We start from the raw sequence: 16,194 nt of genomic DNA on the forward strand, positions 1-16,194 counted from the left end.
TGGAATCATGGAATCATGGAATCATGGAATCATGGAATCATGGAATCATGGAATCATGGAATCATGGAATCATGGAATCATGGAATCATGGAATCGCCTTGGTTGAAAAGGACCTCAAAGATCATCGAGTTTCAATCCCCCTGCTGAGTGCAGGGTCACCAACCACTAGACCAGGCTGCACAGAGCCACATCCAGTCTGGCCTCAATGGAGCCAGGGATGGGGGCATCCACAACCCCCCTGGTCAACCTGTTCCAGCGCATCACCACCCTCTGTGTGAAAAACTTCCTCCTAACCCGCATCTCCCCTGTCTCAGTTTAAAACCATTCCTTCTTGTCCTATCGCTGTCCACCCTTGTGAACAATTGCTTCCCCTCCTATTTATATGCTCCCTTCAAGTATTGGAAGGCCCCAGTACAAAAAAGACAGGGATCTCCTGGAAAGAGTACAGTAGAGGGCCACAAAGATGATAAAGGACCTGGAGCATCTCCCCTATGAGGAAAGGCTGGGTGACCTGGGTCTGTTCAGCCTTGAGAAAAGAAGACTGAGAAGGGATCTTATTTATGTTCATAAATATCTTAAGTGTGGGAGACGAAAAGACATGGCAAACCTCTTTTCAGTGGTCTGTGGGGACAGGACAAGGGGAAACAACCACAAACTTGAGCATAGGAAGTTCCGCACCAATATGCAAAAGAAATTCTTCACTGTGAAGGTGAAACAGGCACAGAAACGGGCTGCCCAGAGAGGCTGTGGAGTCTCCTTCTCTGGAGATATTCAAGACCCGTCTGGACACCTCCTGCTGTAGGGAGACTGTTTTGGCAGAGGGCTTGGACTTGATGATCTCTAGAAGTCCCTTCCAACCCCTACAGTTCTGTGATTCTGTGATAACTTTAATACCTGACAACAAACCTCTGGTCATTCAGTCCGTTAGTTAAAGGATTATCATTTAGCAAGGATATAGGTTTGTCTCAATACAAGTGAAGTTGTTAATCTGCTCATTTGTAAAAAAAGAAGTTGAATAAAATTTCTTCAGAAATTAAATTACTTCATAGTCAAGTAAGTGGCTTAATTGCACTTGTGGTGTATCTAAGTCTTCCTCTAATCAGTTTTAAAGCCACCGTATGACTCATCATATACTCTGATGCCTTTTAATAGGCAAAGCATTGAAGAACTTCACTACTGTTAAGCATCAACGGCAGTAACTCTGTATGGTGAACTTTTTTGAACATCCAAAACCGAGTTATGTATCCCGAGTCTTAAAAGACTTGGTAGAACATTTGTGACCCATTCTTGAAAAATATTATTGATTATTTTGAGGTTAGCTATTATACTGAACATGGAATTACTATTCACAGAACTATTTTCAACTTCTTTGGAAATAATAAGCACAAATGAGTGTTTTGTTTTGATTTTGTTTGTTTTAAATACAAAGTGGCTTAGTCTGAAGAAATAACACAAGATCCCAGAAGATCTATAAACTGAAAAAAAAATCCGGATTTTTAATCTGAATGATGTATCATGAATCATTGCAATGAGATATCAAAGTACACCAAGAAAACTGAAGGAAAATGTACAATAGCCATTTCAGTATTTCTGTTTATTTTTCAAGTAGAATTATTTAGGTTGTCTGACTGCTGAAAATATTTTTATTCTTTTTTCTTTCTTGTATTCAGCCTTCTTAAACACCTGCTCTCTTGAGCTTGCCATTTTCATGTCTTATTTCAACAGAGAAAAATGCTTTTATTTTACTGACAGCTTAGGGAAATGTAATTGGGTCGTTCTGGAAAGTCTGCGTCCTTCTCAGGTTCTACATTTTATTCAAGCCGAGAAAACCTGCAAAAATTAGGTTCTTCACCCCTTATTAGTAAGATTTGATGTCCTTCGCACCAAAACACAGTAACATTTGCATTTCTGCTCATTAATATCTACATGAATGCTGCTTCCTACATCTGAATTCTTCCTTCTTACTCTACCAGAAATGGTACCTACACAGAAGAGTCCCCAGCTATAATGAGAACATCAGAGAAAGAAAAGTAAACTACTTCTCTCTTCCAAGTTCATTTCTACAAGAGTATGAGGGCAGGTCCTCAGTTCAGATGAAGATTTCTTCAAATTGCAGCTTCAGTTGCAGTGCTGACTAGCAGCCCTGATTTACCACAGGCACAAGAATAATCACTGTGACTTTTGACTCAGACAGAAAAACTGTTTGCTTTATCTGGGAAAATCCCCATTTAAGGTCATGATTATAGATAGATGCTGTCTTAGATTAGATACTGTTGTCATTTCCCTAAGCATACACTGTTCATACCAGGACAGAGCATTCAGCTTAAAACATTACACACTTGCAGATTTAACAGCTATCTCAGTTAGAGTTTCACTATCTGGTAGTTAGTAGAAGGAAAAATCATTTACATTGTATCCAGCAGTCCAAACAACTTTTTACTCTTGAGATTAAAGAAGAAAGGATAAGACGTCCTTGCAAAATAAAATCTGAGAAGAACTGATTAAACAAACTTATCTTGCAGGTGTATGACAAGAGTTGCTAGCTTGTCTGCTGGACAGAACGAAGACTGATAGACTTTACAGGATACAAAGATAGTTCTAGACAGGCAAAACAACAAACTCTGAGTCCAGATTACAAAGTGTGTATAAACAAAGGAAATGAAGGGGTGTACCTACTTGAAGGGATGAGTGTGTGATAGGTGAACAGAGAAGAATGTGAACCCCGAATACCTCAGCCAATGGGGAAAGGGGGAAGGGCTCATTAGCATTGGGGTACAGGGATAAAAGAGGGGCTGTGTCCCCCAGTACTTTGAGAGACACCACGGGGGTATTCCCCAGTGGACTCTCCCTTCGTTTGAATAAAGAAAGCTGAAGACTCTCTGCTGTCTTTTTTTGGGATAAAGATGATGGAGCAAGCCTATTGGAGCAGAAATTTTCCCAGCAACTCTCATGGGACATGCTGTTAGCAAAGGCTCTTCTAATCACGGTCAGAAGATGGCAAAGGAACATCCCAAGTACCATAAGAGACAATTCTGACAGGATTTAGTGTCATGTTGTAAAACCTTTCCTACTTATTGAATACATACAGCTCATATCATGTTAGCTTCTCATGATGCTCACTGCACAACTCCATGGGCATGAGAGAGACCCACACAACAAAAATCTCACAGTCTGTACAAAACAACCTTTACTCCTCTTCAAGCCAATGGAAAAAAAAGATGTGATAATATTTCTGTTTTTATATTTGCTTGAGAAAGCAATGCTTACCAGAATAATTAATATTCTGGAATTCAGATGAATGATTTATAAAATTGGTTAGAAATAATTTTCCATAGGACATTTTATGCTTAATTTTGTGGACTTCATTTTAGTTAAGAAGACTCTATTAATACTGTCATGCGCATTCAATGACAGTCATATTGGAAACACTGTTTAAGAGAATGCTGTGTGCATTTGTGCTTCCAGCAATTTATGTTTTAATGCCACCTTCCTCTCTGATGTCAAAATAGTTTTCCTTAAGGCCTCTTGCATAAAACAGAATATGGAGAAATATCCAGAGGTGGAGGCAGATCCAGGCAGAGCTCCCAGCAGGAGCTTCTCTATCTGTGGAATGGGTGCTGGAAGAACAACATTTCAGTTTAAGGCCAGAACTTACCTTAGGCTAATCAATATAGCTCTGTCTGCTCCTTTTTACTAGTGAGTGTAATATAGAAAGAAGTAATCAAGGCAACCAGCAGGATGACTGGCAGTACAAACATACAAATTACAGAAACTGATGCTACGGTCTCAGTGGTAATTACTGAAGTAAAACCACCTTACATAGGAACATCCAGGAGCTATGAGCACAATGTACATGCAGTGCCTGTGCTGTGCAGTCCCTCATGTGTACACCATTCATCATGGACAGATTAGACTCACCATTGAGCTTTCCCAGGCAGCTGCAGAAAAGTTCTTTTTAACAAACACTTAAATAAGCATGCCTGAACATAATAGGTCTTAGTGTTCATATTACTTTGTTTTGCCTAGTTTTTGTTGAAATATAATTTCACTGTTAAATTGCCTCATCTTGTGTTATGTATGTTGGAAATAACTATGTTGGACTGTCAGTTTTCTCCTTTTCTTACTTTCCTGATATGTCTCAATAATAATCCCACTTTAATGCATTTTGTTCCCAAGAATAACCTAACAATAGCAGTTGATGAAAGAAGCACACGTAAATGTTCTTGAAAAATTAGCATTTAGCTGAACTGAAGAGAGAAGATTTTGATGAACAACAGCTGACCATGAGTCTTAAGAAGTTGTTATATGACCAGAGAAAAGACAGATGTGGAAAGTTGAAAAGAAGACATCATTAAGTTGTTGCTACAGGTGAGTTTGCCTTCTAGCTAGTAAATCTCACAATAATAATAAATCAAAGCTCTCTCAAAGGTGTCAGATAAATGTTTCTCTGTTTTGTGAGTGTGACATTCTCATATCACACAGTTGTTTGGAAACAGATTCAGTTTTTTTGGAGTTTTGTGTGTGCTGAGAAGCCAGCTGGCTGACATCTACCCAAACAGATAATGGGACTGAGTAGAGGTCATTATTTGAGATTTTCACCTTTTCCTAGTTTTTCTGAAAACTGGTAGAATTTCAGAATTTTTCAGTCTCTACTACACTTAACAAAGCTTGATCAGAGAGGGAAAATGGCCAAATGATTTCATAAGCCTTTTTTCTGTAGGAACTGGAATAGTAAAACTAAATTCTTGCTTAACTATGAAACAATTCAAAAGTATGGCAAGTCAAGTCAATCAGAAAGATGGTAGTAATTTGACATTCAGGAAATATTGGAGTTGGTCCAACAATAAATTTCATAATTTTTTAAAATACATATATTTTCAAAACATGGATTGTTCAGTCCTCAACCTTCAGAGATTCCAAGATGCTCTGAAGCTGACGTAGTTTAGTGGACAAGGTGATAATGGGTCTACGATTGGACTAGACGATCTTAGTAGTTTTTCCCAACTTTTATGATTCAATGATTCTATGAATATTTAAAAAATCCAGCAACTCCCCAATAATTTGTACTAGACCAATCTACATTCATAATCATTTTATCTTTGTTCATAAATATATTTCTAGATTACTCAGCTCATACATTCTTAAAGCTTGTGCATGTGATCCCTGACTTGATTTGTCAAACAAAATTATACACAGTCATATGCCCCTTAATGCTTTGTGTGTACTTTAAAGATGCTTATTGGCTTGAGAAATAATCAATCTGAAATTTTGTGGAAGTATATAAAACATGAATTTTTTTTTTTTTTTTTTAATGTTAAGAAGGATGAGGATGAACAGCATGAGAACAACACGGAGTCCAAATACCATCAATTTCCTATAGAGAAGACTGCAAATACTTTGAAATACTGAGCAATTCCTGCTAAGGGAAATACCTTCTTGAACATCAATTGCACAATTTTTCTCTTCCAGGAATTCCTTCTTGTGTCTTTAAAAATTTGCCAGTCGACCTATGACATTCCTTTGAGATTGAAGTTGCCCTGTTGCCACTGCAATACTGAAAGGAAACTCCTGAGAAGAACTGATTTTAGGTAATATATAATACTACATTTATCTTTCACTTAAAATTTGATAATATACTGCTTATTGAGATGAAAATTCTTATTAATGTTTATAAATATCTTAAGTGTGGGAGACAAAGAGACATGGCAAACCTCTTTTCAGCGGTCTGTGGGGACAGGACAAGAGGAAATGTCCATAAACTTGAACACAGGAAGTTCTGCGCCAATGTGCGAAGGAACTTCTTCACAGTAAGGGTGATGGAGCACTGGAACAGGCTGCCCAGGGTGGTTGTGGAGTCTCCTCTGGAGATATTCAAGACCTGCCTGGACATCTACCTGTGTAGCCTGCTGTAAGGAGCCTGCTTTGGCAGGGGTGTTGGACTTGATGAACTCTAGGGGTCCCTTCCAACCCCGTGATTCTCCAAGAGCACACATATAAAACAGTATGCAGAGAGATAATTTTGCTGTCCTGAAAAACCTAGCTATGGGTGTAGGCCTGCGGGAATAAACAAATAAATTAAAATATTAAAATCCTATAACTAGTAAGTCTATTCCCATGTTAATGGCAGAAAATTATGTCTTTCATGATTTTAAGTTGCCAAAGACTCCTATTCATAGCTGCCCAACTTTTTCAACTCAGGGAACAGGCTTGAAATTTCTTTTATATAATTCTTGTTTAGCAACCAAAAGTTCAATTAATGCCTATTTTCTTTATGGCTTACAACATGCAATTCTGCTATTAGTGAAAGACTGATTTCAGGCTATAGTCCAGATTAACCTACATGCTCTTGTTATTTCCTGTCAGCTGGCACCCCTGAGCTGTGTAAGTAGCTAACCCACCAACTTAGCAAGTCAGTTTACTATCTGATCTTTTCTTGTTACTCTGGATTTGGAAAAGGTGCATTTGCTGCTGCTCAAGGTTGGAACACAACCAGTGTGCACACACTGCATAAACAAACTCATTCATTTTTATACTGCCTTTAATACCATGTCCTATCAGCACTAAATGAGAGTATATCTGCTAATCCTCAAAGTTTGTGCAATCATCACTATGCCCCACCCAATACATTCCAAGTGAATGTAGCAAACTGAAAGGAGGTGCAAAATCTGTTTGTTTTTGAGTTATCTTTTAGGCAAACCCTAAAATTCCAGTGAATGAAGTAAGGAACATTTGAAAAGCGATAAGTCAAATTCCAAACAAAAGATTTATTGCCACATACTAAAAAAGAAAAAAAATCCCACACACTTTAAAACATCATTCTGCTAACTATATATCTTGAGTTTTCTTTTTTTCTTTTCTTGGGGGTGGGATGGAATTAAGGAATTTAGGTAATGTTGCTTTCTTTTTCTTTGCACAAGGACTCCACATTTTGCATTTTCCTTTTTTTTTTTTTTTTTGCCAGTAATTTATTAGCCTATGCTCATAGGTGAAGATTAGAGACTCAGAGAAGAAACTTTATGACAGTTAAAGTAAGATTAGAATATTTGCAGATCTTTTCACCTGTCTGACAGATTGAACTGAATGTTTATGAGTAAGGAAAATCAAACAAATACAGTTAATGGTCCAATAATTTCAAGAAAATCAGACTTCTCAAAAGATCAGATGAACACACTGTGATGCATTTGAAATTAGCTGCTGCTTTTCATCAGCATCAGCATTGCATAATTATACTGAATAACCTGCAGTGAAATGTCTGAGCACTGCGAGGAATTAATGAAATACATTTTCAGGTCAAATTATGACTAAGCAAATAATGCTGCTGTGCAAGTCTGAAGTTCCTTACTGTTGAGAAGCAGGTCACTCGGCAGCACGTAGCTACTGATTTACTAATGATTTATGATGTAATGATGTAATCCCCAGATACGTGGAATGTGGTGTTTCCAGTGTGTTCTAGTATATTTCAGCATATCCATAGTATTCTGTATCCATAGTGTTGTAGTTAACAACATATCATTGTTGAGAAGCAGGTCGCTCGGCAGCACTTACATCACATAATGTCAACTCACTTCGCATATCATGATTGCTACCAGCCAGAAACAGGCTCCTTGTCACACGAGTCTTAATTCTGCTTTTTAAACTGTTGTGGTTTTATGATTTTTATTATTGATATTCCACATCATAACATCATGTAGTGCACTGGGAATTAAAGGGTTAATGCTGCAGTTCTGTGGATAGTCAACAAGTTCTGTTTACCGATCTTTGAAGAGAAGCGATGCATTACAGCTCCCAGAAAACTTTGCTGTTCAGTTTCCTTTTTCCAGTCATGGGAAAGATAAAACTGATTGGAAGTCACGGGATGGCTCTCTTTGCTCCCTGGCCAAGAACCTTGGTAAGAACCTTGGTTTTCAGAAACTCTCTCTCATTTATTTCATTTATTAGCTTCAATACCAGTTAATTTGTATTTTTTTTCGCAATTATAATTAGTAAACTAAGTTCATTTTCCTCCTCAGATCATTGCTGCTGTTGTTTTTCCTTTCCCCCTTTTTTTGAGCCAGTGGGCCTGTGGGCCTGCTGTCCCTCTGTCATGGATACAGATCTAGAAATAAGACCATGTAATAAACCTTAAAATACTTGTACTGTAATATTTTAATCAATATTTTTCTAATAGAGGTCCAAAGGTGGAATTGATTCTTCCCCAATTGACTGATCTATAAATAAAATCTCCAGGTTACAGAAGCACATGGACAGTTTTCAGCTTTAATGCATGTTTGATTATGTGCTCGTATTATTTTGGTCTTTACTAAAATCAGTATGATCTGGAAATCATATTAATATTTCATAGAAATATGAGTTGATAACACCCCAATATTTCCTGTGTTTCATAAAGGAAACTGAGCTTCAGAAGCCCTGGAAAAGTCAATACAAAAATCCATTCTGGGATATTTATTTAAAATAATGGATTTTTCCCATCCCAGAATACCGCTCTATACACGTTACAGGAATAAAATTACTGCGAGGTGACACCTAGTGATACTTTGCAGAAAGCTGCAGACGTGCACTGTGTTTCCTGAACATACAATACACTCTATTCTCTGTATATGAGGATTATGCTATTCATTATTCCCTACTCCAGTCAAGACTGTAATATGGAATATCAGATATTCCTTGAGAATACCACAGAAATTGTTGTATACCCTGGCTAATAATCCAAACAAATCACAAAAACAACTTGTTCAGACAATTAGTAAAACTAGTGGCCTGCCAAAGAGCAGAGTTATGACCTCGAATTTCAGGAGAGTGAAATTCCATCTTTTTAAGGAATTATTGGATGAGATTCCCTGAAAAACTGTCCTTAGGGACATAGGAATGGAACAGAGCTGTCAGGACTCCTTTCTGAGAGCAAAAGAGCTCTCCATCTCTCAGCATAGGAAATCAAGCAGAGGAGGCAGGAGACTGGCATGGCTGAGCAAGGGCCTGCTGGTCAAACTGAGGGGTAAGAAGGAAAAGTATAAGCAGTAGAAGTAGGGATGGATGACCAGACCTGGGAATAATACAGGGATACTGTTCAGACATGTAAAGAATGTGTCAGGAAAACCAAGGTGCAGATGGAAGTGAACTTGGCAAGGAATGTGAAAAATAACAAAAAGGGATTCTTTAGAAGCATTGGTTAGAAGAGAAAGGCAAAAGACTGTGTACCCCCTCTGATAGGAGGGAGAACTGGTTTGAACAGACATGGAGAAGGCTGATGTACTCAGCAAGTTCTTTGCTTCAGACTTCATGGGCAGTCATGCTTCCCATTCCCCTTGTGCCCCTGAACTCCTAGGTGGGGTTGGGGGAGAAAAATTCCTCCAACTGTAAGAGCAGATCAAGTCCAAGACCTCTCATGAGGCTGAATGTGTACAAGTCCATGAGGCCAAATAACATGCATCCCAGGGTTCTGAACAAACTGGCTGATGTGTTTGCCAAGCACCCCTCCATTAATATTTGAAAAGTCATGGCTGTCTGGCAAAGCCCCTGGTGACTGGAAAAAGGGAAACATAACTCCCACTTTTAAGAAAAAGAGAAAGGAAGACCTGGGGAACTATAAGCCAGTGAGCCTCAACTCTGGGCCTGGGAAGATCACAGAATAGATCCTCCTGAAAGCTATGTTAAGCCACATGCGAGATGAGAAGGTGATCTGAGACAGCCAGCACAGCTTCACCAAGGGCAGATTGTTCCTGACCAATCTGGTGGGCTTCTACAACAGAGTGGCGGCATTGATGGACAAAGGTAGTGTAACTGATCTACCTTGACTTCTGCAAGGCCAATTTCCCACACCACATCCTTATCTCTAAATTAGAGAAATACTAATTTGAAAGATGGATTATTCAATGGTGTCCTGGTTAAGCTGAGACAGAGTAGATTTTCTTCATAGTGTCTGGTGTGATGCTGTTTTGGCAAAAAACAATGGAAAAAAGAATGTTGATAACACACTGATGTTTTAGTTGTTGCTGAGCAGTGCTGCACAAAACCAAGGATGTTTCAGTTTTTTCAGCTTCTCATACAGTCCTGCCAGTGAAGAGACTGGGGGAGCACAAGGAGCTGGGTGGGGACAGAACCAGGACAGCTGACTTAAACTAGCCAAGGGGACATTCCATACCATATGTGAAAAAACTATAAAACTGAAGGGAGTTGTCCAGAGGAGCTGCTGCTGCATGGGGACAGGCTGGACATCTGTCAGCAAGTGGCAAGCAATTGTGTTATGCATCTTTTGTTTTGTGTAAACATAATAATAATGATAAATCATTATTATCATTACTCTTATTTATCTCTCTTCTCTCTCTTCTGTCCTTTTTTTTTTTTCCTTTTTTTGATTCTCTCCCCTATACCATTGAGAGTGAGGTGTGGGGTGAGTGAAAGGACTGTGTTCTATTTACCTGTCTATAGGGTTAAATCAACGCAGTCCTTGTAGTGCCCAACATGGTGTTCAAAGGGTTGAGATAATAACAGAACTGACCAAAAGTGTTCAAACATAATTGTTATAAATGACATAGCTTAACAGCTGCTGGTCACAATGCTGATCTTTTCTTTCAGTAGTTTTATTTGTTTTCAAGGTTGTTTTTCTGAATTCTGTCTGAAGAAAACCCAACTGAGAATGAGTGGCAAAAGCATCCTTTCTGACCACACCAGAGGCCTCAGGAGGGGCTACTTCATCATGAATTCAATTCACTATGAATTCAGGGCCCAATGGGTACAGGTGGGCTTTTGGTATCTTTTGGTATAGCTACCTTGGACATTAAGTAGCTGCCTACCTTGCCTGGTCTCTCAGAGAACCCTGCTGTTGTGAGGCTGCTATGAGTAGAAGAACAGCAGGTGCCAACTGCTACCACAACAGTGCACTGGAAGCAATATTGCACCAGCCAGGAGTCCCTAATTCCTATCCACAAATTGATTCATCATCTGGAGAACCAAGGAGTAATCTGTAAGACTCACTCAACATTCAGTAGTCCCATATGGCCAAGGGAGTTCAGAGGCTAACAGTGGACTATCATGGCCTGAATGAACTCATGCCACAACTGAGTGCTGATATGCCAGACATGACAGGATTTCAATACAAACTGGAGTCAAAGGCAGCCAAGTGATATGCCACAACTGATGTTGCCAGTGTATTCTTCTCAGTTCCTTTGGTGGCAGAATCCAGTCCACAGTTTGCTTTCACTGGAAGGGACATCCAGTACACCTGGAATTGACCACCCTAGGAGTTGAAACACAGCCCTATCAATTGCCATGGTCTCATCCAGACTGCACTAGAATAGGGGAAACTTCTGAACATATATACTGGCAACATCATCATGTGAAGCAACACAGTAGAGGAAGTTTTTGAGATAGAGGAAGTTTCTGAGAAAGGGAAAAAAGAATTCAAATCCTTTGTCATAAAGCAAAGTAAGGTCAAGCGACTTACTCAAGAGATCCAATTCTTTGGAATAAAATGGCAAGATGGATGTCATCAGATCCTTGTGGATGGGATCAACAAAATAATTGCCATGTTCCCACCATCTAGCAAAAAGGAAACACAGTCTTTCTTAGGTGTTTGGGGTTTTTGGAGAATACATATTCAAGATTACAGCCTGACTGTAAACCTTCTCTATCAAGTGACCCAGAAGAAGAATGATTTTACATGGAGTTCTGAGCAACAACAAGCCTTTGAACAAATTAAGCAGAAGACAATCCATGCAGCAGCCCTTGGGCCAGTCCAGGCAGGACAAGATGTAAAAAAAATGTGCTCTACACTGTAGCTGGGGTGAATGGCCCTACCTGGAGCCTCCAGCAGAAAGCACTGGGAGAGATTCAAGTTTGACCCCTAGGGTTTTGGAGTCAAGGATACAGAGAATCTAAGGCCCACTACGCTCCAACTGATAAAGAGATATGGACAACATATGAAGGGGTTCCGAGCTGCTTTGGAAGTGGTTGGTACTGAAGCACAGCTCTTCTTGTCATCCCAACAGCCTGTGGTGGGCTGGATTTTCAAAGGGAGGGTGGCTCCACACATCAACAACTGATGCTACACCAAGTGGGTCACACTGACCACAGAACAGGCTCGAATAGGGAATCCCAGTCATCTAGGAATTTTGGAAGAGGTCATGGATTGGCCTGACGGCAAAGATTCTGGAATATCACCAGGGGAGGCGATGTGTGCTGAAGCAGCCTCACTGCATAGTAAATTACCAGAGAATGAGAAGCAATATGTTTTATTCAGTGATGAGTCCTGTTGTACAGTGCAAGAATGTTGGAGGTGGAAGGCTGCTTTGTAGAGCCTTATATGACAAGTTTTCTCCTCAACCTGATGGGATACCCTTGGATTTTGTGTTTTTTTCCTTTGAAATAACCTGTCTGCACATGGATAGATTGTTGTTTCCCCACTTCTTCTTTTTGTCTCCCATGACACTTTTTAACCTATACGTTTCATCCTGTAGCCTTGCTACAAGGCAGTGCAGGTCATCTACCTGCTCACATCTCACACATCTGTTCTGACTGCTGTCCTGTAATGCCAGTGAAAGGCTCATGCTCTCCACACAGCCTGAGGTGTGGACAACTACATGATTCCCTCTGAATTCAGTCAGGGTTACAACATCCTTCCTGACAGTGGTAGACAGATACATCCTTATACATCAGAATGCTGTGGAAAAAAAAAAAAACAAAAAACCTGTCTGAAGGATTTAAAGTAACATTCTCTACTGTCTTCCAACATTTTCAAGAACTGTAATAGTTTTAAGTAGAAGGAGACTAAACTCAGGCTTCTAAAATCATTCTAGATTTCTTCCCAGTGTAGAACTGAACATACAAAAGCTGACAAAGGCAGTGAGTAGGTTGCTGTTGTAAGGCCAAAATAACTGGTGGTTTGAAAGCCTGTGTCCAAAGGTGTTTTGCTCTGCCTAATGACCAAGGGGTAGATGTTGGAAGATCATTATGTAACCTGAAAGTTAGCAGAAATCATGATAGCAGTACAAATCTAGTTTTGTGAAGGCTGTGGGGTCTCATAGAAGATGCCAGACTGCAGCTGGGATGGCTGGTGGACTTTGGCTTTATCTAACATAGGTAGAGTGCTTCATCTCATGTACCTCTTCCTATTCAGATCACAGCTAGGCCTAGCTTTGCAATACTTTTCTTAGAAATCACCCCTAATTAAAGTCTGTGTTGAAAATAACAAGAGCTCTCCTTCTTGATGCAAATGGAATCTGATGCAAAAAGGAGGGTCGTTTATCATCCAGTTTTGAAAGAAGTATGAGAAAACAATTATTTAACCCTCAGAAGGAAAAATTCATGATATGATTCAACTTTCCTATTTAGTTGCTGAGAGCAGTTTGGATCTGAATATAAAGAAGTACTGAGTGAAAGATAAAGGTACTTCTGAGCAGCCCTGCATGCCAATGACAGGTAATTGTTAATTTTTTTCTTGTAATAGTGGGCTGAAGAGCAGGGTATGTCAGTCTGCAGGATATATGCAAATGTTCTACATCTATTAGTCCTCTGAAGTATTAAAAAACATTGCTTGAATGGTCATCATCACTAAGCAGAAAGGAAGGGAAGTTCTAATGGATCTTTCCACTCTAAAGGGGAAATTTGCTTGGCAACAGTAGCCTCTCTTTTCCTGAACTCCTCGCAGTCCTCATCCCTAACTGACATATGCTTTAAAGCACCAAGTCATCAGTATTCGCAGTATTCTTAGTATAACATAGTATACTGAAACATTAGCCTAGCATTTTACATATGAAATGTTAGCATTGCTAACATTTGGATGGTGCGAGAAAAATGAGTAATTGTGAGAAAGGTTGTTAGATGGTTTAAAATTAAGCTTGTATTTCTTCATTCATACTACTTTCAAGACTGAGCCCACATACCTGAAATGATACTGTTAAATACTAATCACTACTTAACACTTATCAATGTGTGAAACGCTGCAATCCAAGGAGAAAAGGAAGGAAAATCTATCTTAATGCTCCTGAGACTTTTGAGGGAAGAAAAAAAGAACATTCCCGCTATGACATTAAAGTACAATGAAAAAAACATACCATGTCTATTCATCACTAAAGAAGTTCAGACTTGTACTAAAAAAAAAATTAAAACTTTTTGCGTATCATCTTCAGTCAATTAGTACTTTACCTCATAGTAAAGAAAAATAAAAATGCAGATGCACAACAGTTGTTTGTAAGCATTTATCGGGTAACCACATGATGCAGTATTAAATATGCAAAGCAAGAGTTCTGCTCATGTCAGTTCACTAGGCGAGGTGAACTACTGTTTCCACATCAGCATTTCTTCAGTTTCTCTGGTGGTATGCTGTCAGTTTTTGGGGCTCAAAGGTAACATTAACTTGATACTGTGATGAAAATATGCCCTTGGAGTTAGCATACTCACATAAAATATTGTTTGTGATGAGCTGGTATTTCTGATATTTCTGATATTGTCTGACAGTTTAGGCAGATTTTTGATCACCCTTGACCACAGAGGAAGAACCTTTAATATGGTGAGCGGAAATGCAGCTATCTCCTGTATATTACTACGTACAGTACTATGACCTCATCACCTTAGTTTCTTGCTCTGGAAAACAAATATATTAAAATATATCACCCTCATAAGTGTGACAGGAGGATTATTCAATCTGTCTTTACAAAAATCCACTGCTGGAAAATGACAGTAAGGATTTTTGAAATTGTTTACTTCCATTAAGATTTTTCTTCTTCAGCCATTCATCTGCCTGCCATTTTCAAATAAATTACACCTCCTGCTTTTGAGAAATATTTTAATAAGCTTGTGATAAGACGTAAAGTCGTTTGTTCATTGTATGAGGTGTTATTTGTATAAGAACAGACTCACGGCTAGGGATGGGAAGATTGGGAGCCTTCTTTATGACTGTTTGTTCATTGTAAAGGGAAGTGCTAAACGACCTGGCGGTTGGGGGTACAGGCTGCGGGCAAACATCCTGTTATGGTGATAGTTGTCAGGCAAATCGAGGACTGCTTTGTAAAAAGCCAAATCGAGGATTGCTTTGTAAAAAGCCCCCTTGTCAGGACATCAGGAAAATAAACAATGTTGCAACAACGGAAACCGCTGGAAGCGGTGAAGATAACTACGAACTTTATCCCAGACGCCGACCCCCTAGCAACGGCCCACATACACTGGAAGGTCACGTATACAGGAACTAAGGACTGTATAAAAGACGGGACTCAAACCTCGCTCAGATTGCGTGCTGTTGTGGAAGTTGCGACTTCCCGGCCGCCCAGCGCTGCGTTTTGCTTGTGTTTTTGCTTACTCGAATTAATAAATATTTTTCTATGATCTGATTCGATGCGGTCTAATTTATAACAAGCTGAAGGTAATTTAAAGAAGAGGAAAACTCTGAAAATAACCTTAGTGTACGAATATAGCCCTTCACAGTTAATTTCCTTAGCTGTACTTCCTAAAGACAGAGGACTTTGGAAATGGATATTAGCTAAGCCTGTACAGTTAGGTATAACTTCATGTAGATTCAAAAGTCTGTTGGATCAAGACCAAGGGTTTTTTTTAAGTACAGGTTACTATAAATTGACAAGGTTATCTCTGCTTTCTCAGACTAAAATCTATTTGAAGACCCAAGCAATTAGATTTTCATTATTTCACAAAAAAATTATAAATTTTGTTTAATAATCTTGTCTTAAAAATTGTCTTAATCTTAAAAAATCTTGTTTATAAATCTTGTCTCATTCTTTCTAAATTTCTAAAACTTAAAAGAATTTCCAACTAAGTAGAGTATGCATACAAAATATGTATGTGGACATGTATGTCGCATCAGGGATATAAAAAAAAGCTAGGCAAAATTAATCTTATGACTTCAGCATAAATATTAAAAAAAGATAAAACTCAAATGCTTTTTTTAGAATTGTTACTTTAAAATTATGGATGTCAGTACCTTTGGCAGCTTGAAAAATTAGACATTTCAATATGGAACTTAAAAAAAAAGAAAATGCCCCCAAAATCTTATTTAATGGATTAAGACAAATAAAAAAAAGCAATCTGTGCATCAAGAAAAATAAAAGTGGTTCTATTTAAATATTTATGCAATTTGCAGAAATTAGACAGAACTTTAGGTAGAAAACAGAATTACCCTGTATGCTTTGCATAACTAACATGGAGAAGCAAGACTTGGAATCAAGTCAGAAAGCTGAGTTATTTGACAGT

General features: G+C 38.8%; 1 long non-coding RNA gene across 1 annotated transcript; it reads left to right on the top strand.

Moving 5' to 3' along the window:
- Positions 1–7,546: 7,546 nt before the first annotated feature.
- LOC110390657 lies at positions 7,547–15,975 on the top strand. The gene is made up of 2 exons (XR_002433814.1): positions 7,547–7,888; positions 10,593–15,975. It is a non-coding gene; the product is annotated as an uncharacterized LOC110390657 (long non-coding RNA).
- Positions 15,976–16,194: the final 219 nt, after the last annotated feature.

This window comes from Numida meleagris, unplaced genomic scaffold (genome assembly GCF_002078875.1).
Source record: "Numida meleagris isolate 19003 breed g44 Domestic line unplaced genomic scaffold, NumMel1.0 unplaced_Scaffold165, whole genome shotgun sequence".
Classification (NCBI taxonomy): Eukaryota; Metazoa; Chordata; class Aves; order Galliformes; family Numididae; genus Numida; species Numida meleagris.